A 6131-nucleotide genomic window follows, 5' to 3' on the forward strand; every position below is an offset into this window, starting at 1 on the left:
TGTATGTATATGTGGCACTTATGTGCAAATTTTCCACGTATCCAATAGCATTTCGAGTGTTCAACGGGTAATGTAATGGATGATGTGATGAAAGTCCTAAGGAGGACATGTTAAGGAAGGTATGATTATATATTGTATTACGAGTTGGTACAGGTATGTACACTAAACTCACGAGTAATGCCATGATACATGATGTTTCATAATAAAGAGGTATGCGAGTGATAAGTAAGTCAAAGGTTTTGAATGATGAATAAACTTATGTTTATGTTTATGATTATGTTTATTATCTCATCATATGATAGTTATCATGATATTGCACTAAAATAGTTTTGGACAGTAGCAGTTGTGTAAATTTGGAAATCCACCAAAAATTGTGTAAATTGAATTAGAAACTAAATAAGATATGAGATTAAAGCTTATTGAGCCTAGTTTCACATATAGGAAATTATGTAAACAAAAGAGTTTCATATTATGACATATTTGAATTTTTGTGAGATAGGGTTAGAGAGATTTCGGGATCCCATGTCTTAACTTTGGAAAATCACTAAAAATTGTACAAGAATAATTATGGGTTAGAATTTATATCAATAAATTATTACTGATTATATTTTCAAGAGAAATAGACAAGAACATCATCCAGATCTCGTACTAAGAGATAAATAAATTTTAGTAAAGAAAGGTTGAAGCTATCAAATAGCAGAACAGGGGTAACTTTGAAGAATAAAATATACTTATTGGCTAGGTCAAAAATTCTAAAAATTTTATGGTAAAAAGATATGTGAGTCTAGTTTCAGATAAAATTAGCAGATCTTAATTTAGAGTTCTATAGCTCAAGTTATAAAAAATTTAGTGACTATGACTCGAGTAGACAGCTTGACTAGAATATGAGCAAATAGTGGAATTATGTGCAATTTCGATTATGTCACCATGAGAACATGTTGTAAGAATTTGGTAAAAGCATGTTAATAAATTGCTTATTATAATTTTCATACAGGCTTACTAAGCTATAAAACTTACCCTTCTCCTTTCCATTTCTTAAGTGTTGTCAGGTTAGCTCAGGGTTGGAGATCGTCGGGGGCAGCATCTCACTATCAAGCTATCACTGTTGGGGTATTGATAAACCTTAAGTGTTTTTGAGTGAGGGGCATGTATAGGGACTTAGTTATTGTGATATGTAATTTTTTTATTTGGCCAAGATGTTGGCTTAAATTGATTCGTTGTGTTTAGCCATGAGATGTGGCTTATATGGGTTATGACTTGTAAGCCTATTTATTCAAGCTATGTGTTGATGCCTTGTGATGTGTTCATGTGATTATATTAGTTTGATATGAATGGTTAGTGTTACGGTATGTATGCTTGATGAATGTCTTATGACCAAACGAAATGGTCATAATTAGAGAGTAAAAGTGTGATATGGCAATAAGTCAAAATGCTTTAAAGATGAAATTGGTGTGTTTAGACTTGGTATAAAATGAGTAAGCAAAATATATGTATGATGACATATGAATATTACAATTGAGTCTTAATGGAAGATGTTTAATCATTAATGTAATATCCTGATTTTGGGCCTAGTCGGAATAGTGGTTTCGTGACCACAAAATTTGAGATAGAAATAATTATTTTATGATTATTTTAAGGTCTATGATATAATTGCATGATTGTGTGAAAATTTCGTGAAGAAATTTTATGCATAAAGTGCTTAAATTGAAATTAGGGACTAAATCGAATAATCTGCAAAACTTGTATTCTAGAAGTTTCTAGTATGAAATTGTTTTGAAATATAAATTAGGAGGTCTTAAATAGCAATTTTACCAATTTCTAAGTCCATGGACAAAAATTGGACATGGATGGAATTTTTGGAAAGTTTAGTAGTAAGGGCATTTTGGTCATTTAGGGGTAAAATGAATTAAAATAAAAGATTAAAAGCCAATTTTGCTCATCTTCAACCCCATGGCCGAATATAGCAAGGAGAAACCATGGCTAGGGTTTTTCAAGCTTCCAAGCTCGATTGTAAGTCCGTTCTAGCCTCGTTTTTAATGATTTTTACGTTTTTGGAGTCCCGGTAGCTCGATTTAGCTTATGCTAGCAATAATTTAACCTAGGGTTTATATTTGGAAAAATACCCATAGGTGAAATTTGTGTATTTTGGTGTTTTATGATAGAATATGAGGTTTTAAATTATGTTAGACAACTTGTACTACTCGGTTTTAAGTGAAAACGAGCAAAAGGGCTTAATCGGTAAAAATACCTAATAGTCATAAGTACATGTTAGAGTGAGAATTTGATGTTGCCATAGAAGGGAAAACTGATCAGCATGTCATAAAACATAAGAAAATAGGCTGAAGTTTAATTTACGAGCTTTGGGGCAAAAGTGTAAATATGCAAAAGTTTAGGGGCAAAATTGTAATTTTTCCAAAATATGATTTTGGGTCAATTTGAATAATGTGAGTCCTAATTAGACTATATTTTAAATGATAGAGCAAGGAAAACTGAAATTCGGGCTAAAATGGGGAAAATACCAAGTTGTGGACGAAATGGTAAAAGTAGCCATTTTCGCATACGAGGTAAGTTCATGTGTAAATGTAGTAACATAATTGTCATTTTAAGCAATTTAATGTTGTTTATATGATATGATGCTGATTATTATCATGAAATATTATGCTTTGTGGTTATTGTTGAATAATATGTAATTATGTGAATTACTTGATGAGTATGAACTATCACTGAAGTATCGGTTCCGATATTCCATGGAAGACGACATATGTGAGATCGAGGGAAAAAAAGCCCGTTTGAATCTTAGGAATAGATTAGGATACAAGTGACATGTCACTAGGATGGTTGAGCATCCGAACTCGTTGAGTTGAGTCCGAGTTCACTTATGGATGCAAATGTCCGAACTCGTTGAGTTGAGTCCGAATTCGAGAGATGTAACTAGGCATCCGAGCTCGTTGAGTTGAGTCCGAGTTCACTAATGGATGCGAACGTCCGAGCTCATTGAGTTGAGTCCGAGTTCACTTATGGGCGGGTTATGTAACACCCCGAACCCGAGACCGTCGCCGGAGTCGAACACGAGGTGTTAACAGACTTCAAATCACTTATTTGACATTTCCCAGACAAGCTGCCAATCTGCGTACTAGTCGCTTTAAAAATCATATCTTGAGTTCTGAAACTTGAAATACAGTTATGTAAATTTTCCCTGAAACTAGACTCATATACCTATATGGTAGAATTTTTGTAGAATTTTTGGTCGGGCCAATTAGTACAGTTTATTAGTCAAAGTCTCCCATGTTACAGGGATCGACTACACTGACCTTTTCGCATTACGACTTGGATATCTCCCTGCACAGAGCTTCAATACCGATGCCGTTTGTTTCTATAGAAACTAGACTCAGAGAGAAATCTGTACATATATGGCATGACTCCTAATTATCTCTGGTTAATTTGTAATGAATTTCCAAAGTCGGAACAGGGAATCCACAAACCGTTCTGGCCCTGTCTCACGAGAACCTGAATATCTCTTAACATACTGTCCATATGATCATTTCGTTACTTCTATATAAAAATAGACTCATCGAGCTTCGATTACATAATTTATTCATTAATTAATTCCATTCCTACTATTTTTATTGATTTTTCAATCTCACGTCACTGCTGCTGCCAGCATCTGTTACGAAAGCAACTATGCCTATTCCGTGATTTCTCCTTGATCTAACTAGTAATTCATCATACATATCACCAATTATGATCATGACTAGCCATGCCAAAGGCTAATCATTGTCAAACATCTCCCTACTACACTATTGCCATATCATGAATTTTAACACCAAAAATAACCAACCATGACATATGGCATAAAAAGGTCGAATTATCAAGATTTACGACCTAACGTTATGAAACCAAACCCAACCGAACATTTATGCCATTTTTGCATGGCTAAAAGTTTACATACCAAAGTTCAAACACAACATAATAGCCTATACATGCCGAAATGTTCTCCTAAGCCGACTAAGAAGAAAGTACCAAACTTGCTAGCCGGTGTGATGACTCCAATGACGGCCCGATCACGCAAAAAGAGACGAGTCCAAGAAACCTAAAATAGGTGACAAGGAAACACCGAGTGAGTATATAACTCAGTAAGTCATAAGCAATGCACTACCATCCATTAATAACATTATCACAAGAGGAAGCAAAATGGAATGAGGCTAGTTACTCCATCCATACCGAACCATACCATAGTTCCTCAAACCTATCGGTTCAATCTCATACCAAGTCATGCATTCACATTCCATATACTAATCAATAGGATATTCGAGGCATTTTCATACATCATTTTATTTTCGTTGCAATCATACAACTAAACGACCTTTCACCTATTCCACGATAAATCTTATGTACGTGACTTCAATTATAATTGTCACATAGGTTCAAACTTACCAAGCTCAACTCCAAATATAAACATAGCGCCTATTAGCCATGAACTCAAGGTACTTACCCGATCCGCTGTCCGTGATCAACTCAATAATGTCGCACACTTAGTGTCCATAGTGATTCAAAAATATATATTAAGTCCGCACACTCAGTGCTATATAATCAACTCGCACACTTAGTGCTATATAATCAAACTCGCACACTTAGTGCTACATAATCAAACTTGCACACTTAGTGCTACATAATCAAACTTGCACACTTAGTGCTACATAATCAAACTTGCACACTTAGTGCTATATAATCAAACTCGCACACTTAGTGCTGTACAATTTAAACCCGCACACTTAGTGCCAATCTCATGATCATAAATGTTTATACCCGCACACTTAGTGCCGAGATCAACAACTCAATACATCTCACCTCTTTTCTTTTCATTCAACACTTTCATCACCACATGCATACATGTATATATATATATTTATCATTCCATTCAGCATCATTACATAGACGTTATGGCCATTTAAATTAATACAAACTATATGCTTAATGACTTACTTTGTGTTGGGTAAGACGGTTCCAACTCGGCTACTCGATGATCTTTTCTTTGCCTTTGCTTGATTCTCCTCCTTTAACTCCTTGAGCTTAATCAATAAATCAACTAGTTTAACCATCTTGCTAAACATTCATAATTCAATTACACATGCATATGTATGTTTGTATATTCGGCAACCATCCTCACTAATTACCCATTTAGTCGATTATACACATAATTAAAGGTAACATCACGAATGGGCATACTTATGTATATATATACATATATATGTATATATATATACTTCGGAATGGGCATCACAATTAGATTTAACACCACCTTCATACTCAATTAGATGGCCGAATGTATGTATATATGTACAATGTCAACTATAACATCATTTAAACACCTAATTTCATCTCATGAACACTTGATCGAATTTTCCTAATCTAGCATATTTTCACATCTATTTGTAACATCATGTAAATCCACATATAACTACATTTCTTAAGTTCCACATCTTAATGCCCATTATACATAATCAAATTTAACATCATCTATATATTTACTCATATGGCCGAATATACATACCCCCATATAATATCATTTTCATTCCATTTAACACTTAATTTCCACCACATAAACACTTGGCCGATTTTGCTAGCACACAAGCCTTTGACCGAATGTCCTTGACCTCTAGTCACCTAAATTTTTATTCTTTAAGACTCATCCAACTCATATTTTCATTGACAACCTCCTTAACTTCAATTTATTCACATCTTTAATCATGCTACATTCGACCATTATTTAACAATAATTCATGTATCCTTTTTATTAAACACTCAAAATCAACCATCTTCATACCTCATCACCAAAGACATCAAAATACCAACCAAGAATGTAACATTCATGGCCGAATATCATCTCCATCAATTAACAAAATTTGAACCATGGCTAGGTAGATTTCAAACTTACAACTTAAAACATGCATGCATCTCATGGAACATCATCAAACATACCTTAGCCTAGTTACATGCATGGCCGAACCTCTTCAACCTTTCTTCTTCCTTCCTCCTTAAAATTTTTGGCCAAAGATGAACCAAAGGATGAGCACTTTTTTTTTGTTTTTCTTTCTAGTTTCGGCAAAATGGGGGGGGAAGACAACCACACA

The sequence above is a fragment of the Gossypium hirsutum genome, chromosome A06 (assembly GCF_007990345.1).
Source record: "Gossypium hirsutum isolate 1008001.06 chromosome A06, Gossypium_hirsutum_v2.1, whole genome shotgun sequence".
NCBI classification, from domain to species: Eukaryota; Viridiplantae; Streptophyta; class Magnoliopsida; order Malvales; family Malvaceae; genus Gossypium; species Gossypium hirsutum.